Source organism: Giraffa tippelskirchi, chromosome 1 (genome assembly GCF_054371585.1).
Source record: "Giraffa tippelskirchi isolate mGirTip1 chromosome 1, T2T-mGirTip1v1.2.pri, whole genome shotgun sequence".
Classification (NCBI taxonomy): domain Eukaryota; kingdom Metazoa; phylum Chordata; class Mammalia; order Artiodactyla; family Giraffidae; genus Giraffa; species Giraffa tippelskirchi.
This window is the reverse complement of record NC_137275.1, coordinates 121753398-121774699: the sequence shown is the minus strand read 5'-3', so window position 1 is coordinate 121774699 and position 21302 is coordinate 121753398. Positions and strand designations below refer to the sequence as shown.

At 42.1% G+C, this 21302-nt stretch overlaps 2 pseudogenes across 1 annotated transcript in view; both read left to right on the top strand.

Annotated features, from left to right (window-relative positions):
• LOC145515940 (putative ATP-dependent RNA helicase DDX60) overlaps positions 1–21302 on the top strand; it is a 90811-nt pseudogene that overhangs the window by 10805 nt on the left and 58704 nt on the right. The gene's annotated exons all lie outside the window — the stretch shown is intronic.
• The window catches only part of LOC145515956 (putative ATP-dependent RNA helicase DDX60-like), a 47174-nt pseudogene continuing 36033 nt past the window's right edge, over positions 10162–21302 (top strand).

The window sequence follows — 21302 nt, the reverse complement described above, 5'->3', positions numbered from 1 at the left end:
TGCAGTCTAGTAAACATTCACTGTACAGAATGACAAAAAGAACCGTACGGTATTACTGATAAATTAGTGGCTCACCCTTTTTCGTTGTTGTGGAGTCATTCACAAAGGAATGAAAATACATTTCCCCTTTCCCCTTCTGGGAAGTATAGCCAAGTTTTATGATCTTTAAGGTGCCTTGGTCACAGGAGACAATTCAGACCTTTTTGTGGAAATGAAAAGTGGAAAGTTGCAGGTGTGAAAACCATCAAAGCAACTGAAGTTGGTGTGTAGGATGGGGACAGTATTTTTGTGAATCTGCAGGGAGGTGGGGCCTGGGGGTTCTGGGGAAGATGCCTTCTCAGAGCCTGGAGGGACAGAGGGGTGGCAAGTTCTGTGATGGCCCAGGAGGCTGATGAGAGCACCGCGGCCTGGCGGCCGAGTGGCAGAGGTGGGGTCCTCCGCGTGCTGATGGACTCAGGGCGGACAGTACATCTCACCGTGAATCTCAGGTGAGTGTGCTGTTTCTCAGCCCAGAGAGAGGCCGGGCCCACATGTTCCTGGAGTGCCAGGTTCCCAGAGGCCTGGAAGCCATGAGACTGTAAGAAGAATAAAGAAATAAAAAGATAGCTTGTGGTCCTGAGAAGCATCAAAGATAGATATGATTTTATTCCAAAAGACTAAGAAAGTGACTTTTCCTGAATAACATGAGCATGGAGCAAACCATGCTTGTTTACCAAGTATTGTGAGAATCGGGACACAAAAGTTCTTTTCCTTAGAAGAGACTCTTGACCAAAGCTCTTAAGTTATCATGGGAAGGGTCTAGGGATGTTAAGGATGAGACCTGTGTGTACACAGTCATGCCATGTGAGGTCCGCTTTTATTTACTGTCAGAGCCATTTCTGTGAGCACCAAGGTCAGGGGTGGGGTCATGACCTCTCCACTAGGTCTCACTTCGTCCATCTTCCAAGTGGTTTCTTTTTTATGTAAACGTTCCTGCTCTTTCTGAGGCCTGCACTGAGCAGCCCGCCCTCTGTCCACGTGTTCTCAAGTAAGACTCTGGCTCTGGCTGAGCCCGTGCCTCTCTCACACGTGTGGCCCGTGTCCTTGTGACGTCAGCCTGCTTGTCTGTTTCCCCTGACCCCAGGTGTACTCCACCTGCCTAGGTCAGGCTAGCTTCACCACCCCACCCACCCCGTTCTCCTTACAGGTGACCTAGTGGGTCTGCTCCCCCTTGAACAGCCTGTACTAGTTAACTGCTGCTTCATAACAAATTATTGAGAAAATTAATGTGTTAGAACAATAAACATATATCACCTCACACTGTTTCTGTGTGTCAGAAATGCTGTCCAGTCTAGACGAGCCTGCTGACCCCTAGGTCGGAGTATCATGAGTTGACATCCAACTGTTACACGTGGCTCCTTTCTTCTGAAGGCAGGACTGGGCTCTGGAATCTGCCTCTAAGAGTGTCACTCATTTGCATATTTCAGTGCACAGGTGTATAAACTTCCATTTAGATTATAAGGACCCTGGTTGTTCAGACAAACACTGCCGCTGCTGCTAAGTCGCTTCAGTCGTGTCCGACTCTGTGCGACCCCATGGACGGCAGCTCACCAGGCTCCGCCGTCCCTAGGATTCTCCAGGCAAGAATACTGGAGTGGGTTGCCATTTCCTTCTCCAGTGCATGAAAGGGAAAAGTGAAAGTGAAGTCGCTCAGTCGTGTCCAACTCTTAGCGACCCCATGGACTGTAGCCTACCAGGCTCCTCCACCCATGGGATTTTCCAGGCAAGAGTACTGGAGTGGGGTGCCATTGACTTCTCCGCAGACAAACACTAGGCAAAGGTAATCAAAACTTTTGTGATGGAGGGGATGTGAAAAGGACCTGCCCCTTCACCCTTCTTTGATGTTTTCTCACCCTGGGAGCCCAGAAAGCTCTGAAAATCCTCTGGTTTTCCAGGAGCTGATTCCCTTCCCCGCTTTCTGAACATTTTCCTTCCCCCTTCACTCGCAGTATGGCCTGCCAGCAAGCAGGGATCATGGGGCAGCACATAAAATAGTAAACTGAGAAATCAGGAATCAAATAAAATTAGAGGCATAAAATGCTTGCAGGGTTGTTCTAATGACCACTTGTTGGCCCATTTGGCCATCCTGGGAACAGATGTCCTGCAAACCATGGACAGGCTTCCTACATCTTCCTCCTCCCATGTATGTGGCTTGGACACAGGTCACAGGCTCAGGTGTGACCCAAAGCCTTGTTTGTTTAAACAGGTTATATCCGTCTGTGTGTGTGTGCTCAGTCGCTCAGTCGTGTCCGACTCTTTTGTGACCCCATGAACTGTAGCCTGCCAGGCTCCTCTGTCCACAGGATTTTTCAGGCAAGAATACTGGAGTGGGTTGCCATTTCCTTCTCCAGGGGATCTTCCCAACCGGGGGATCAAACTTGCGTCTCTTGAGTCTCCTGCATTGGCAGGTGGATTCCTTACCACTGAGCCACCTGAGAAGCCCTGTGTCTGTCTGTACATAGCAGTAAACTTCAGATTTGTCCCTCATGAGTTATGTTTCAGGAACTGTGATTAAATCTGCTGCATTCGTGTAGCCCAAGCCTGCAGGTAGTCTTTTGATCACAGGCTTCTGTTACTTGGGATGTTTGCCAGTTTGTGTACATGCACAAAAATGACTAGAGAAAGGTAATTTTATCACAGTAGTCATCAAAGGAGAGTTGACATTTCTGAGAATAGATTCTATAATGCACATTTTAAATGGATATTGTGGCCCGATTAGGAATTATGATCTTCAGCAGAAGTAATCTCATTTTCAACTTGACTCTTAAGGCCCAACTGTAGAGAAGTTTTTTTCTTCAGGGCTTAAAAACCAGTGACATTAATTTCAAAGTGGTGTTTATTGGATTTAAGCAAAATACATTTAACATTTTTTACAAAGAATAACATGGGTATCATTGAATAAAGAGAAAAGTACAGATTGTGTTTGGAATAGTGATATAAATTTTGAAAAAAAGATTAGTAAATAGAAATTGTATATTGAAGGAAGACTACACCATGGACAATTGAGTTTTATGCAAGTTATAGAGGTTGGCTTAACTAACCCTGAAGATCTAATTAATCCTCCATATTGATAAGTCAAAAGAGAAAAGCTGTATGGCCATTACCATAGGTTATTAATGAGCCTTTGGACAAAATAACATCCACTCTCAGTTAAAAAATCGCTCAGTGGGGTGGGGAGAGGAGGACTCCCCCATCATATGGTACATTCATTATACTGAAGGGTGTGTGTGTGTGGTTCAGCTTTGTATATACACAGATTCATTCACATGCACCTAAGATGCATCACGTAGTGACACAAGGAACACTAACCACAAAATGCCTGCCTTAACCTAGTCTGAAGACAAGGGGGCAGAGGAAGGGAATAAATGGAGTGCTATGGGAAGAATTGATTTTGTAATATAAAAAATTTTCCATAAAAATATTCTACAAATGTTGTACAACCTCAATTAAAACAGTATTTTTTGTGTGTGAAACTAGAGAAACTGATGTGGGTTTATCCAGAGGCATTATTGTGGCAAAATATGCAGGAAGATTGTGAGAAAGGGGACAGGGCTGGAGGGGAGCTCTTTGAGACCAATGACATGCACACCAGCTCCTAGTGCATAAGAAATAGGGATGGGATGATGGTTTGAATGGGATGACATCTTACTCTTGTATAGGAAGAACATTTCCCTGAAATGGCTGCACATAGCCAATAAGTGCAATAATTAACAACAGTCAATAAGTACATCTGCTTCTTGTTCTTGTCCAGTTCCATTGACCTGGCCCTTATTACAGTTTAAGAACTGATATCCACTTCACTTCCTGCAGCAGAAAGAAAGCTCATTAGGCTCACACAAATTGAACAGAAAAAGGGGTGTGAGATGAATGAATAAGTATGTGGTTACAGGACTTTATTCCGGACAGGATTAGGATGAGAATAGTGTACATTTCAGTGTGTGTAACATCATCATTATATATTATATAGATATGTATATAAATACACTCTACATCTATATCGATGTCTGTTATTCTCTCTTTCTGGCACATAACTGACACATTTTTGAGTTTTCCTGGAGGGTGACAGTGGTCAGTCTGGGAGCAAGTGCCCTCAGACTGTGTGAGCAGGCCTGGGCAGGACATGACCCCAAGGTGGCCATGCAGTGTTACTTCTAAAAATGGCATCAGACATTATCTTGACTATGATTGTTCTTTCTCTTTATTCTTTGCCTAATTCATTGTAGTAATTTTTAACATGTACTTTCTAATATACCAAGAAGTGAGATGGAAAAACTGTCCCAAATATATTGTTAAGGGCAACAAGCACATTACATCCTAGTTATTCTCTGTGGAGGGTTACATTAAAGAAAACTTTCAACTCTTTTTTTCCTATACTTGGCATTTGTGTGCATTCATTACATGAACCATCAGAAAAAAAAAAAAAGACAAGTTAACCACACAATGAGCTAAAGCCATTTTAATTATTTTTTTATCCTTTCTTGCCTGGTGAACCTACAAGAGAGTAAAAGATTTTGAAGTCATTTGGGTATAAAATAGAGAGTAATCAAGAAATTCTGAATTCAGTATGTTTCAATTCAGAGAGTTAAAAATAAACTCCACTGGTGTTAGTACCTAAACCAGAGTCCCTCTTCTATGGGGCGGGCCCTGCTTGCTGATTTGCCACTGTTTAATCTGAGCAAATGGCAGATTAAATGACTCTACATCTGTGACCTGTCCTCTTCACCTGGCCGACATTAAAACGGCACGTCCTTTGACCCACTTAATCCCAGGTCTGCCCCAAGGACATAAGCTCAACTATAGCAAGAGCTGTATGCAAAACACATTCAATTCCACATTGTTTACAGTAACAGGAAACTGAAGCAACTCAAATACAGTTTGTGGAACAGCTTAGCAAAGTCGGGGAGTTTTGAAGTGGCCACAAAAAGTGACTTTTTTGAAGTATTTACATTAGTTAGGAAAAAGGAAAACAGAAAAGAAACCAACAGTTTTTACAGTTTGAATATAACTTAATTAAAACAATCTTTGCATGGCTAAAAGTTCTAATGGTTTACATTGAAATGCTTCGCTATTTTCTGCAAATGTAAAGACTTCCCCAAACTGTATGAGGCCTTCTAACTGTTGTTGTTGTTAGAGGGGAAGGCAGATCTGCCAGTATAATTTGATGTCTAATAGTGGCTTTGAGACTTCACAGCCTCAATCCCAGCTGACAGCCTCTGCTTCTCCCAGAGTTCTTGTTTTCTCTGCCTTGGAGAGATATGGGGTGGAGACACGGGGTGGGGAGCATCAGACTTGCCTGGGGAGCATTTGCTGCAACAAGCGGGGACATGGGGACAGCTGCCCACAGCTTCAGGGGCAGCTCCCCATGGAACCTGCCCTGGACCATGTGGCCGGGACTGCCCTGGGAAATCAGACAGGAAGGAAGAATGTGTCAAAGGGGGAAAGCGGCTGTCAGAACAGAGAACAATTTAGACGCTGAAAAAAGGCGAGCGTGGAGGCCAGTTGCTGTGCCACAGAAACCCCGGGTCTGCCCTGGCTCGCTGTGGCTGGACACGCTCTTTGCTCAGCGCCTGCTATTCTGGGAAGGAATCTGCAGGGAGCTGGCAGGTCTTCAGCCCCAAGGTTTCCTCTGATGGACTGATGAGCAGGTGTTGGAGAAGCCTGTGTCAGAAATGTCACACACCCAGCGGCTCATGTTACTCCTGTCACTGGGACTGTGGTTTGGCTAGAATGTGTGGTTTCTTATCAAGGAGTCTTCCTGCAGGAGGAAAGCGGAGGAGGTTATTTACAACACTTCCAGGCAATTACTTGTCCATAGACACAGCCTATGCTAGGGTCAATACCATGTTTATCTCCAATTTATCAATCGAAAATTGTACCCATGATTGTACAGCTGATACATACATGAATGTGATCCAGAATGACCTTTTCAAAGAAAGGGTGTTGACAGTTCAATCCTAAAAAATATTAAACTCCCTTGAGTTAATTTTATTTTAGCAGCAACTTGTCAGAAAAGCCATTACAACAGTGATCCTATCGGTATTAAAAGGAAAAAAGCATATGTAAAGAGTTAGATGGTCAAACACTTCAGGAGTATAATTTGTTGTGCTATTTTTATATTGTTTTGTTTCTTGATTTTTCAAGAAAATTTATCCAAAGCAAAAGAAACATGTATATGAATTATTCAAATTTTCAGTAAAAATAAGGAAACTTAAATAAGGCCAAATGTCCAATATACTATCCACCATGTTCAGAGTGACCACTGACATCCTTCTGTGGGGTCTGGGGTCTGCCTCCTCACTTTATCTTGGTGGTGCCCCTCGTCCACGGCCACCCTGACCTTTGGTTCAGCTACACAGACCTCTCTGCTGTCCCTGGATGGTCTCACTGCCTCAGTGCCGGGCTGCCCTTCAGCAGACACAGCGGCTCCCAGGGAGTAGAATACACTGTATCCTTCCCTCCTCACACCTTCAGTCAGAAGTCATGCTCTTGGCGGGCTTCCCTATCCAGCAGTCTACAGTTTACCCTCCTTTCTCCTCCAGCACCTTACATCCCTTCATGCCTGTGTTTTTGGCCTCTTGTGCTGCTGCTGCTGCTAAGTCGCTTCAGTCGTGTCCGACTCTGTGCGACCCCATAGACAGCAGCCCACCAGGCTCCCCCGTCCCTGGGATTCTCCAGGCAAGAATACTGGAGTGGGTTGCCATTTCCTTCTCCAATGCATGAAAGGGAAAAGTGAAAGTGAAGTCGCTCAGTCGTGTCCGACTCTTAGCGACCGCATGGACTGTAGCCTACCAGGCTCCTCCATCCATGGGATTTTCCAGGCAAGAGTACTGGAGTGGGGTGCCATTGCCTTCTCCATTGGTCTCTTGTAGTTTCTCTTAATCTAACACAATGCTCTTCTTGTTTCTCTTGTTATATTCCCCGCTAGAACAGAAGCTCTAAAGAAGGGGTTTTGTGTTTTGTTTGCTTTTCCATCAACCATGTATAACAAGTACCTGGGACATAGTCTTTAGATTGTCAATAAATGCCTACAAAGGAATGCCTGGAAAATATGATGTTTGGGTGTAATTGGCCTGATGCTGCTGTTGCCACTCAATCAAATTATCCACTTTTCACAGGCTTGTTGTTGCTGTTCAGTCGCTAAGTTGTGTCCAACTGTTTGCAGCTCTTTGCAACCTGAGGGACTATAGCCCATCAGATTCCTCTGTCTTTTACTATCTTCTGGAGTTTGCTCGAAATCATGTCGATTGAGTTGGTGATGCTATCTAACCATCTCATCCTGTATCACCTACTTCTCCTCTTGCCTTCAGTCGTTCCCAGCATCAGGGCCTTTCCTAATGAGTGAGCTCCTCTCATCAGGTGGCCAAAGTATTGGAGCTTCAGCTTTGGCATCAGTCCTTTCAAAGAATATTTGGAGTTGATTTCCTTTAGGATTGACTGGTTTGATCTCCTTGCTGTCCAAGGGACTCTCAAGAGTCTTCTTCAGCAACACAGTTTGAAAGCATCAATTCTTTGGCATCAGCCTTCTTTATGGTTCAACTCTCACATCCATACATGACTACTGGAAAACCCATAGCTTTGATTAAACAGACCTTTGTCAGCAAAATGATGTCTGCTTTTTACTACACTGTTTAGGTTTGTCATAGCTTTCCTTCCAAGGAGCAAGCATCTTTTAATTTCATGGCCCAGTCACCATCGGCAGTGATTTTGGAGCCCAAGAAAATAAAATTTGTCACTGTTTCCACTTTTTTGCCATCTATTTGCCGTGAAATGATGGGACCCGATGGCATGATCTTCGTTTTTTGAATGTTGAGTTTCAAGCCAATTTTTTCACTCTCCTCTTTCACTCTCATCAAGAGGCTCTTAAGTTCCTCTTTGCTTTCTGCCATTAGAGTGATATCATTTGTGTATCTGAGGTTATTGATATTTTTCCAGGCAATCCTGATTCCAGCTTGTGAGTTATCCAGCTGGGCATTTCACATGTTGTACTCTGTGTATAATTTAAATAAGCAGGGTGACAATATACAGCCTTGACGTACTTCTTTCCCAGTTTTGTTCCACATGCTATGTAACTCTAAATTAGATATTGAGCTTTGGAATTATTGGATCACTTTTAGTAAAAAATAATTTGATGACTAAATGTTGTTGTTTAGTTGCTAAGTCTCTTCAGTCATGTCTGACTCTTTGTGACACCATGGACTGTAGCCCACCAGGCTCCTCTGTCCATGGGATTTCCCAGGCAAGAATACTTGAACAGGTTGCCATCTCCTTCTCCAGGGGATCTTCCCGACCCAGGGATGGAAGCTGTGTCTCCTGCATTGGCAGGCGGATTTCTTTACCACTGAGTCACCTGGGAAGCCACAATGATTAAACATAAACCTGCTGAAAAACCAAAAAAACCCCACACCAAACAGCAAACAAAAAGACCCCAAGGCACTAAGACCTGCATTTGCCTCACAGCTCAGGGAAGGACCCATTCATGGTTCCTGAAGAGAATAATAATAATATAAGAACAACAACAACAACAATAATAATACCTACATTCTATTGCTTTGTCCTTGGCCTCTTTACAAGAACTAACTCATTTACCCGTTTAACACCTTCATGAGTTGGGCCATATTATCTGGATGGATTTCACAGATGAGAATTTGAGGCCAGTTCCCTACCTCATCGGCTATCCTTGGAGCTAATGTGTAGGGGAGCTGGTATGAGACAGATCATCTGAATCAGAATACTCTTTTGTCACCATGAAGCTATGGTGTTTGGGAGTGCTAAAAAGAGATGAAATATAAACAGGCAGATCTAATCTGAAAGGTATGAAGTATGGTTAATGGATTTTAAACCAGGGAGTTACATAATTAGGCTTATATGTAGGAGGAAGTGCTTGGGCAGACAAAATGCAGAGCTCATTCCCATCAAGGGAACAGGTGATAGAGAAGGAGTGTAGAATTCAGCTGTGTGTGAGCCAGAGTCCACTGCGGGCTGAGAGGTTCAATCCCTGTGTCGGGAAGATCCTCTGCAGAAGGAAATGACAACCCACTCCAGTATTCTTGCCTGGAGAATTCCATGGACAGAAGTGCCTGGTGGGCTACAGTCCATGGGGTCGCAGAGTCTGACACTCTGCGGGACTGAGCACGCACACAGAGATGTAATAAGAACAGTAGATTTGGAAGGGAATAATGTAGCTGAAATCAAGGGAGAAGAGACCCTTTCAAAGAAGAAATGCCATGAAAATCTCAAATATTGACAACAGGTCAGTAACTCAAGAACTAAACAAGGTTGTTTGGATTTGGCTGTCCATAGCTCGTCGCTGGTGATGTTTGGCAGAGGAGCTCTAGTGCAGATTAGGTCTAAAGATAGGTCAGCTCAACCACCTTCAGGAGTTTGAAGGGGAAGGAGTAGAGATGGAGCGTGTACACCCTGCAAGTTCCCACAGGGAAAGAGAGGAAGGGAAGTGGGGTGCAGGCTCATTCTCACAGGTGTTTCAAAGATGGAAGTGGATTGATTATTTTAATGGAATTGATGGTAAATGTTAGTTGTACTGAATTCTTATTGTTGTTGTAACAAATTCCAACCAATTTATGGGATTAAAGCACACAAATTTGTTCTCTTTCAATTCTGAAAATCAGAAGTCTAAAGTCAAGGTGTTAGCAGGGCTGTGCTACATCAGGGGGTTGGGGGAGGGATCTGTTTCCTTGTCTTTTCCAGCTTGTAGAGGTTCCTCAATACCTGTCATGTGTCCACCCCCATCTCTAAGCCAGTAGCACGGCACTTCCCTCCTCTCTAACTACCTGCCTGAGATCATATTGGGCCTCTTGGATAATGAAGGATAATCTCCCATCTCAAAGTGCTTAAATGAATGAATGACATATGCAAGTTCTTTTGGCCAAGGTCCTGAAGATTAGGGCATGGACTTCATTCACTGGGGGCCGTTTATTTGTCTACTACAGTCCACTCTCTGCCCAGAAAAACTCACATCTATTTTACATGAAAAATACAGTCACCACATCCCAAAGTCCCCTAAAGCCTCAACCCATGATGATATCACCTCAAGTCCAAACTTTCATCTAAATCTTATCAACTCAGGACATCCAAATATCATCAGCTAAATTATTTAAATCAGGTATGGGTGAGGCTGCTGCATATGAACCATTCTCAGCCAACACTCCTTTCCATTCAAGTAGCATGGAGCTAGAAGGCAGGTTATCTGTGCCCAAGATGGAACATTGTGACAGGGGCAGGGTACCAGTTATGAACATCCCTGTTCAGAAAAAAAGAAAATGAAAGGAAAAAAAGGAGCTACTGGTTGGTCCCAAGAAATTAAAATTTCTAGCAAACAATCCTCTGTGGCTCTGGGCTCTGCCTTCTGGCCTTGAGGTTCTGACCTTGGAGTCATCCTTCCTTTTTCTTGAAAGGTATCACACATCCTGAGGCTGGGCTGTGGCTTTTATCTCAGCAAAACTTTCTCCCTGTTCTTCTGCTCATCTCGAGGCTGTCTTTTTACCCTTTGTTGTGGAGGCTGCTATCCAGTTTAGGGAATTATTGTATTAGTTGTAGATTTGTTGTGTCCTTGGGAAGAAGTGAATTCAGGCTCTTCCTGTGTGGCCATCTTGAACCCTTCCTCCATCAGTCTTTGCTGTTCTTATGGGACAGATTACAAGGAAGTACTGATTCTTCAGCTGTCAGGCTCAAAACCTTCAACGAAGCTACCTTTGAGCTCTGTGTCATTTGTCATATTTATGATTTAAATTTTTTGTGTAATTGTTTGATTAGTGTCCATCTTAGCCACTAGATTGTTTATTCCATGAAGTTTGTTACCAGTAGTGTTTTTGCTCATTCTCCTTGTTGTTGTAAGTATAAGTGCATTTTTGATTTTTCTTTTTTTTACCAAGAGTGCTATTTACATAAAATATAGTCAATTTAGAGGTGACAAAATAAAAGATATTAGACATATTTAATAAATATTCTATTCTAAGGTCCAAGTAGCAACCACAATGGGGTAATTTGCAATCTTTGACATTTATAGTTTATAAAACCACAACATTGTGAGATACTCAGATTCAACAATATTAAAAATAATTGGATTGCCCTCTCTTCTTTCCCTAACAATAAGTAAACTACGTGTTTATTTGGAAAGTATTGATGGTTCACAATAATCCTTTTTTTAAAGTTAGCAGATCATGTAGTATTTTTCAGGAAAATGACAAAATTAATGTTGAGTGAAATAGCCAAAGTTAGGTAAGGACTTTGAAACAGAAAATAACGTGCTGTGAAATCTTCTGCTCTGTGTATCCGTGTATCTATAAAGTGATAAACACATAAATGATCATTCAGTATACTTACTCAGAGCAATTTCGTGATGGTGGGAAAACGTTATTTTCCCTATGGCTGTCAACAGGTGTCATTACCAAATGGTTTCCAAAATGAATCAGATTTCTGATGTTTTGCATGCAGCTATATTACATATATTTGTATCCAGAATAATGGCCTTAGACTTAGATTTAAAGTTTAGATCCTGGCTCTGCACTGGGTATATTACTTTGTCCCACTGAGCCCAGTTTTTCTTGTTATGAGATAGTAATTGCACTGTGTCTTTATGTAGGATAGTCGTAATCCTGAAATGAGGTTACTTTTTTTTTTAATAAATTTATTTATTTTAGTTGGGGGCTAATTACTTTACAATATTGTAGTAGTTTTTGCCATACATTGACATGAATCAGCCATGGGTTTACGTGAGTTCCCCTGCCTGGACCCCCCTCCCACCTCCCTCCCCATCCCATACCTCTGGGTCATTCCATTGCCCCAGCCCTGAGCATTTGTCTCATGCATCGAACATGGTATGGTGTTCTGTTTCACATATGATAATATACATGTTTCAATGCTATTCTCTCAGAACGTCCCACCCTCACCTTCTCCTTCAGAGTCCATAAGACTGTTCTATGCATCTGTGTCTCTTATTCTGTCTCGCATATAGGGTTATCATTACCATCTTTCAAATTCCATATATATGCATTAGTATACTGTATTGGTGTTTTTCTTTCTGGCTTACTTCACTCTGTATTATGGGCTCCAGTTTCATCCATCTCAGTAGAACCGATTCAAATGTATTTTTTTTTAATGGCTGAGTAATATTCCATTGTGTATATGTACCACAGCTTCCTTATCCATTCATCTGCTGATGGACATCTAGGTTGCTTCGATATCCTGGCTATTGTAAACAGTGCTGCGATGAGCATTGGGGTACACGCGTCTCTTTCAATTCTGGTTTCCTCGGTGTGTATGCCCAGCAGTGAGATTGCTGGGTCATATGGCAGTTCTATTCCCAGTTTTTTAAGGAATCTCCACACTGTTCTCCATAGTGGCTGTACTAGTTTGCATTCCCACCAACAGTGTAAGAGGGTTCCCTTTTCTCCACACCCTCTCCAGCATAAATTGCTTGTAGACTTTTGGATAGCAGCCATTCTGACTGGTGTGAGATGGTACCTCTGAAATGAGGTTATTTTTGAAAGTCATAGCAGACTGTCTGCTATAAGTACTCAACAAAGAGGACTTCCCTGGTAGTCAGTGGTTGAGAATCCACCTTCCAATGCTGGAGACCCTGGTTTGATCCCCAGTCGAATATTCATTGGAAGGACTGATGCTGAAGCTCCAATACTCTGGCTACCTGATGGGAAGAAGTGACTCATTGGAAAAAACCTTGATGCTGGGAAAGATTGAAGGCAGGAAGAGAAGGGGACAACAGAGGATGAGATGATCAGATGCCATCACCAACTTGATGGACATGAGTTTGAGCAAGCTCAGGGAGTTGGTGATGAACAGTGAAGCTGGAATGCTGCAGTGCATGGGGTTGCAGAGTCGGACACGACTAAGCAACTGAACTGAACTGACTCAACAAAGAGTAGCTGTTGATGATAACTACAGCAACAATGATGCTGATAATAAAAATAATAATAACAACAATGTCCTTGTAGAAAATGTAGTCATAAATCTGTAATGTTTATTTTAACGGGTTGATTTTTATTTTATATATTCCAGTTTCCTAAATGATTTTGTTGAATCTAACTTTTTTTGTGATTGATGGAGACTCCTTGCTTGTCACATGCCTACATGAGAAGTCATTCAACAGGGACAGTAGCTTCTTCTACCTGGTAGAATGCTATCTCGCAGATTTTATGAGGAATGAAGGACAGCTTGCATAGTTCTCCTCAGATAGTCTCAGCGCACTAGCCAGGACCTCAAATATCATGCTGAAGAGGAGTGGTGAGAGGGGTAGCCTTTCTCTGCAGCTTCTCAGTGGGGAAGCTTGAGTTTCTTGTACATGCTAAGTTGCTTCAGTCATGTGCAACTCTTCAAGATCCTGTGGCCTGTGGCCCGCCATGATCCTCTGTCTGTGGGATTCTCACTGTTAAGTATAATGTTTGCTCTAGGTTTTTTGTACATGGTCTTTATCTAGTTGAGGAAGTTCCCTTCTATTTCTAATTTATTGTGTCTTTCAAGAGATGGGTGCAGTTCATCTAGGTAATCAAATTTATTGATGTACAGATGTTCATAGTATTCTGTGATTATCCTATTATGTCCATAGGATTGTCATGAATGTTCCCTCTTCATTTTTGATATTAGTAATTTTTGTCCTCTATCTCTTTCCTTTAGTTAGCCTGGCTTAGTGGCTTATCAATTTCTTTGAACTTCTCAAAGTACCAGGTCTTTGTTTTATTGTTTTTGTTTGCTAATATCCTATTTTCCACCTCGTCAATTTCTGCTGCAATTCTTATTATTTATTTATTTTCTTTTGTTAATTTTGGACTAATTTTGCTCTTCTCTTTCTGTCATGGCAGTCCAAGCACAGGCTGGAAAAGAATTTCCAGACACAGCATTGCAGAAGGGAGCGAGTTTATTAAGAGCAAAGAGCAGAGATAAGGGGGGCACTGAGAGCTCAGAGGAACGACCTCCTGACAGACCAGGGAGAGGTAACAGTGTCTGTGGTTTAGTAGCCGGTTTTTATAGCCTCAAGGCAAATAAAATTCATGCTGTAAAGTTGGCATTAGGTGATTGGTTAGGGCACTGTAGGGTGAGCACTGAGGTGGGCCTTTTACCTAATTTGGAGTCAGGAAGCTTGCTTGTGATGATCAAGGGCCTTTTGTCAACAGTGACACAGAGGCTCAGTCAATTCCAGAGGTGACCTTGGCACTGGGCTTGCACCTGTGGCCTAGTTTTCTAAAGTAGAAGCTCAGATTACTGATTTTAGATGTTTGTTTTCTAATGTATACATTTAATACTCTAGATTTCCTTCTAAGAATTGTTTTCACTGCATTTCACAAATTTTGATGTTATATTTTAACTTTCATTTAGTTCAAAATATTCTAAAATATCTCATGAGATATCTTCTTTGGTCCATGTAATACTTAGAAAAGTGTTAAGCTCCAGTTATTTTGGATTTTCCAGTTATATTTCTGTTATTGATTTCTAGTTTAAATCCATTTTCATCTGTGAGAAATATTGTATGATTATAGACTGATGTCTTTTTAATTCTTTGAAAATAAAAATTAAAATCTCTTAACTTACTTTCAAACTACTTTACTTAAAAAGTATATCATTATAGTGAATGGAGATTTGCAGAAAATATATAACCCATTATCTCAGTACTCAAAGAAAACCATTCTTCAGTTTTCAACATTTTATTATAAAAATTTGCAAACATAAAAAGTTGAAAGTTGTGCCACAAGTATCCATCGCCCCACCATCTAATTCTATGATTACTTTTATTATATTTGCTTTACATATGTCCATACATTTTCTATGCCTCTAGTCACCCATCAATCATTTATTAAAAAGACGATGGAGAGGGACACATTTCAAAGGAAGTTTCAAATGTTCAGTTCAGTCACTCAGTTGTGTCTGACTCTGTGACCCCGTGGACTGCAGCATGCCAGGCTTCCCTGTCCATCACCAACTCCTGGAACTTGCTCAGACTCATGTCCATAGAGTTGGTGATGCCATCCAACCATCTCATCCTCTGTCATCCTCTTCTCCTGCCTTCAAACTTTCCCAGCATCAGGGCCTTTACCAGTGAGTCAGTTCTTCCCATCAGGTGGCCAAAATATTCCAATTTCAGCTTCAGCATCAGTCCTTCCAATGAATGTTCAGGATAGATTTCCTTCAGGGTTGACTGGTTTGATCTCCTTGAAGTCCAAGCGACTCTCAACAGTCTTCTCCAACACCACAGTTCAAAAGCATCAATTCTTAGGTGCTCAGCTTTCTTTATGGTCCAACTCTCACATTCATACATGACTACTGGAAAAATGATAGCTTTGACTAGACAGACCTTTGTTGGCAAATTAATGTCTCTGCTTTTTAATATGCTGTCTAGGTTGGTCATAGCTTTTCTTCCAAGGGGTAGGCATCTTTTAATTTCATGGCTGCAGTCACTATTAGCAGTGATTTTGGAGCCGAAGAAAAGAAAGTCTGTCACTGTTTCCATTGTTTCTCCATTTATTTGCCTTGAAATGATGGGACCAGACGCCATGATCTTAGTTTTCTGAATGTTGAATTTTAAGCCAACTTTTTCACTCTTCTCTTTCACTTTCATCAAGAGGCTCTTTAGATCCTCTTTTCTTTCTGCCATAAGGGTGGTGTCATCTGCATATCTGAAGTTATTAATTTTTCTCCCATCAATCTTGATTCCAGCTTGAGCTTCATCCAGCCAGCATTTTGCATGATGTACTCTACATATAAGTTAAATAAGTAGGGTGACAATATACAGACTTGATGTACTCCTTTCCTGATTTGAAAGCAGTCCTATGTCCAATTATAACTGCTGCTTCTTGACCTGCATACAGATTTCTAAGGAGGCAGGTCAGGTGGTCTGGTATTCCCATCTCTTTATGAATTTTCCACAGTTTGTGGTGATCACACAGTCAAAGGCTTTGATGTAGTCAATAAAGCAGAAATAGATGTTTTTCTGGAACTCGCTTGCTTTTGTGATGATCCAATGGATGTTGGCAATTTGATCTCTGGTTTCTCTGCCTTTTCTAAATCCAGCTTGAACATCTGAAAGTTCACAGTTCATGTACTGTTGAAACCTGGCTTGGAGAATTTTGAGCATTACTTTGCTAGCGTGTGAGATGAGTGCAATTGTGCAGTAGTTTGAACATTCTTTGGCATTGCCTTTTTTTGGGATTAGAATGAAAACTGACCTTTTCCAGTCCTGTGGCCACTGCTGAGTTTTCCAAATTTGCTGGCATGTTGAGTGCAGCACTTTCACAACATCATCTTTTAAGATTTGAAATAGCTCAGCTGGAATTCCATCACCTCCACTAGCTTTGTTCATAGTGATGCTTCCTAAGACCCACTTGACTTCCCATTCCAGGATGTCTGGCTCTAGGTGAGTGATCACACCATCATGATTATCTGGGTCATGAAGATCTTTTTTGTACAGTTTTTCTGTGTATTCTTGCTACCTCTTCTTAATATCTTCTGCTTCTGTTAGGTCCATACCATTTCCATCCTTTATTGTGCCCATCTTTACATGAAATGTTCCCTTGGCATCTCTAGTTTTCTTGAAGAGATCTCTAGTCTTTCCCATTCTGTTGCTTTCCTTTATTTCTTTGCATTGATCATTGAGGAAGGCTTTCTTAACTCTCCTTGCTATTCTTTGGAACTCTGCATTCAAATGGGTATATCTTTCCTTTTCTCCTTTGCCTTTAGCTTCTCTTCTTTTCTCAGCTATTTGTAAGGCCTTGTCAGACAACCATTTTGCCTTTTTGCATTTCTTTTTCTTGGGGATGATCTTGATTGCTGTCTCCTGTACAATTTCACGAAACTCCGTCCATGGTTCTTCAGGCACTCTATCAGATCTAATCCCTTCAATCTGTTTGTGATGTCCACTGTAAAATCGTAAGGGATTTGGTTTAGGTCATACCTGAATGGTCTAGTGGTTTTGCCTACTTTCTTCAATTTAAGCCTGAATTTGGCAAGAAGGAGTTCATGATCTTCACCACAGTCAGCTCCCGGTCTTGTTTTTGCTGACTGTATAGAGTTTCTCCATCTTTGGTTGAAAAGAATATAATCAATCTGATTTTGGTGTTGACCATCTGGTGATGTCCATGTGTAGAGTCTTCTCTTGTGTTGTTGGAAGAGGGTGTTTGCTATGACCAGTGAGTTCTCTTGGCAAAACTCTATTAGCCTTTGCCCTGCTTCATTCTGTACTCCAAGGCCAAATTTGCCTGTTACTCCAGGTATCTCTTGGCTTCCTACTTTTGCATTCCAGTCCTCTATGATGAAAAGGGCATCTTTTTTTGGTGTTAGTTCTAGAAGGTCTCATAGGTCTTCATAGAACTTTTCAATTTCAGCTTCTTCTGCATTACTGGTTGGAGCATAGACTTGGATTACTGTGATATTGAATGGTTTGCCTTGAAAATGAACAGAGATCATTCTGTTGTTTTTGAAATTGCACCCGAGTACTGCATTTCAGACTCTCTTGTTGACTATGCGGGCTACTCCATTTCTTCTACTGCTATATCACAGTAGTAGATAAAATGGTCATCTGAATTAAATTCACCCATTCCAGTCCATTTTAGTTCACTGATTCCTAAAATGTCAGTGTTCACTCTTGCCCTCTCCTGTTTGACCACTTCTAATTTACCTTGATTCATGGGCTTAACATTCCATGTTCCTATGCAATATTGTTCTTTACAGCATCAGATTTTACTTCCACCACCCGTCACATCCACAGCTGGGTGTTGTTTTTGCCTTGGCTCTGTCTCTTTATTCTTTCTGGAGTTATTTCTCCACTGATCTCCAGTAGCATATTGGGCACCTACCGACCTGGAGAGTTCATCTTTCAGTGTCATATCTTTTTGCCTTTCATGCTGTTCATGGTGTTCCCAAGGCAAAAGTACTGAAGTGGTTTGCCATTCCCTTCTCCAGTGGCCCATGTTTTGTCAGAACTCTCCACCATGACCTGTCCATCTTGGGTGGCCCTACATGGCATATCTGATAGTTTCATTGAGCTAGAGAAGGCTGTGGTCCATGTGATCAGTTTGATTAGTTTTCTATGATTGTGGTTTTCATTCTCTCTGCCTTCTGAGGAGTACGGATAAGAGGCTTATGGAAGCTTCCTGATGGGAGAGAGTGACTCTGGGGGAAACTGGGTTTTGTTCGGATGGGTAGGGCCATATGCTCAGTAAATCTTTAATTTTCTGTTGATGGACGGGGCTGTGTTCCCTCCCTCTTGTTTGACCTGGACCAAATTATGGTGGGGTTAATGAACATAATGGCGATGTCCTTCAAAAGGTCTCATGCACGCACTTCTGCACTCAGTGCCGCTGACCATGCAGCAGGCCACTGCTGACCCATCCCTCTGCCGGAGACTCCTGGACACTCATAGGCAAGTCCGGCTCAGTCTCTTGTGGGCACACTGCTCCTTTCTCCTGGGTCCTGGTGTGTACAAGATTTTGTTTGTGCCCTCCAAGTGTCTGTTTCCCCAGTCCTGTGTAAGTTCTGTAATCAAATCCCACTGGCCTCCAAAGTCAAATTCTCTGGGAGTTCTCAGTCCCTTTGCCAGATCCCCAGGTTGGGAAATCTGTTGTGGGTCCTAGAACTTTCTTAACAGTGCAAGAATTTCTTTGGTATAATTGTTCTGCAATTTGTGGGTCATCTACTCCATAGCTCTGTGGTGGGGTTAATGGCAACCTCCTCCAAGAACGCTTATGCTACAGGCTATGTGATCCAGGTTGCTACACCCAGAGCCCCTACCCCAGTGGCAGGCCATTGCTTTCCCTTAATTCCACAGGAGACACTCAAACACTAAAAGGCGGGCCTGGCTCTCTTTCTGTGGGGTCTCTGCATCCTGGTGAACACAAGGTTTTGTTAGAGCCCTCCCAGCATCTCTGGCGGGTATGGGGTTTGATTCTAAACACTATTTTGCCCCTGCTACCATCTTGCTGGGGCTTCTCCTTAGCTCTTGGATGTGAGTTATCTTTTTTTGGTGGGATCCAACACTCTCCTATTGATGGTTGTTCAGCAGCAAGTTGTAATTTTGGAGTTCTTGCAGGAGAAGAGGAGTGCCCGTCCTTCTACTCTGCCTTCTTGTATCACACTTTTAAACATTTCACCATGTAGGTCTTTAACTAGAGTTCGGTATTTCTAGGAGTTTTTATTTTTTGAGGTAAGATTTACATGAAATGAGATGCTCAAATCTTAGCTATACTATTTGATGAGTTTTTACAGATGCACACTTGCATAGCCCAAACTCTTACCAAGCAGAGAAACATGACCATCACAGCAGCATGTTCTCTGTTTTTTCTTTTTTAAATTTCCAGCAATATCGATAGACTGTTGATTCTCTTCTTTTTTGTCAGGCAGCATGCAGCAGCTTTGTTCCTTGACTAGGGACTGAACCCATGCCTCTTGCATTGGAAGCATGGAGTCTTAAACACTGGACCACCGGGGAAGTCCCAACATTTTCTTTTAATCCCCTGCTCAGTCTCTCCTCACTCGTCCCCAGAAACAACCACCATTTAGATCTGTTAGTTTTGCCTGTTCTTTTAGAACTTTTACTAGGTGGATCTTTACAGCATGAGCTCATTGTGTAAAGCTTCCTTCACCCAGTGTAATGTCTCTGTCTCGTTCATTTTGTCACATGCATCGGCACTGTGTTCCTTTAATCAGTGCCAAGTGGTAGTGTACAATACACGTGTACCACAGTTTCTCATCCATTCTGCTGTTGAAGGACATTTGAGCTCTTTCTCTACTTTCCCTGGTACCAGTAGAGCTACTGTGCCTAATTGCATTCAAGAATTGAGGCATGTATTTTCATTTTCCTTGTTCATGTATCTGTGTTTATAATTGCCATGTCACAAAGTGCATGTATATTTAGTTTTATTGAAAAAAAAAAAAAAAAAAAAGCACTGTCAAATCTTTTCCCAGAGGCTGTACCACTCTGCACTCCATCCAACAGTGAGTGAGAGTTCTGGTGTTCTTCATACTTGCAAATGCTTGTATTTTCAGTCTAGTCATTCTAGTGGATGTGTAGTGTAGTGTTATGTCATTGTGGTTTTAATTTTATCATCAGCATTTACCTAATGGCTTATGATATTACATGCTTTTTTTCCAAGTGCTGGTTGTCCATCCATATATCTTGTGAAGCATCTGCTCAAATCTTTTAACTATTTTCAATTGGATTCTTTATATTTTTATTATTGAGTTGTAGAAGTTCTTAATATATTCTGGCTACAATTCCTAGTCACAGGCATACCTGAAAGATACTGTGGGTTCATTTCCAGATCACTGCAATAAAGTGAATATCATAATGAATAAGTACAAGAATGTCTTGGTTTCTCACTGCACAGAAGTTATGCTTGCGCTATACTATACTACAGTCTGTTAAGTGTGTAATAGAATAGCATTATGCCTAGGAAAGCAATGTTCATTGCTGTTGTTCAGTTGCTCAGTTATGTTCAACTCTTTGCTACCCGATGGACTGCGGGCTTCCCTTGTGGCTCAGCTGGTAAAGAATCCGCCTGCAATGAGGGAGACCTGGGTTTGATCCCTGGGTTGGGAAGATTCCCTGGAGAAGGGAAAGGCTACCCACTCCAGTATTCTGACCTGGAGAATTCCATGGACTGTATAGAGTCGGACACGACTAAGCGACTTTCACTTCACTTCACTTCACCCCATGGACTGCAGCAGGCCAGGCTTCCTTCTCCTTCACTATCACCCAGAGCTTTCTCAAACTCATGTCCATTGAGTTGGTGATGCCATCCAACCATCTCATCCTCTGTCGTCCCCTTCTCCTTCTGCCTGCAGTCTTTCCCAGCATCAGAGTTTTTTCTAATGAGTCAGCTCTTAGCATCAGATGGCCAAAGTATTGGAGCTTCAGCTTCAGCATCAGTCCTTCCAGTGAATATTCAGGATTGATTTCATTTAGGATGGACTGGTTGGATCTCCTTGCAGTCCAAGGGACTCTCAAGAGTCTTCTCCAACACCACAGTTCAAAAGCATCAATTCTTCGGCACTCAGCCTTTTTTATGGTCCAACTCTCACATCCATACGTGACTACTGGAAAAACCATAGCTTTGACTAGATGGACCTTTGTTGGCAAAGTAATGTCTCTGTTTTTTAATATGCTGTCTAGGTTTGTAATAGCTTTTCTTCCAAGGAGCAAGCGTCCTTTAATTTCATGGCTGCAGTCACAATGTGCAGTGATTTTGGAGCCCAAGAAAAGAAAGTCTGTCACTGTTTCCATTGTTTCCTTATCTATTTGCCAT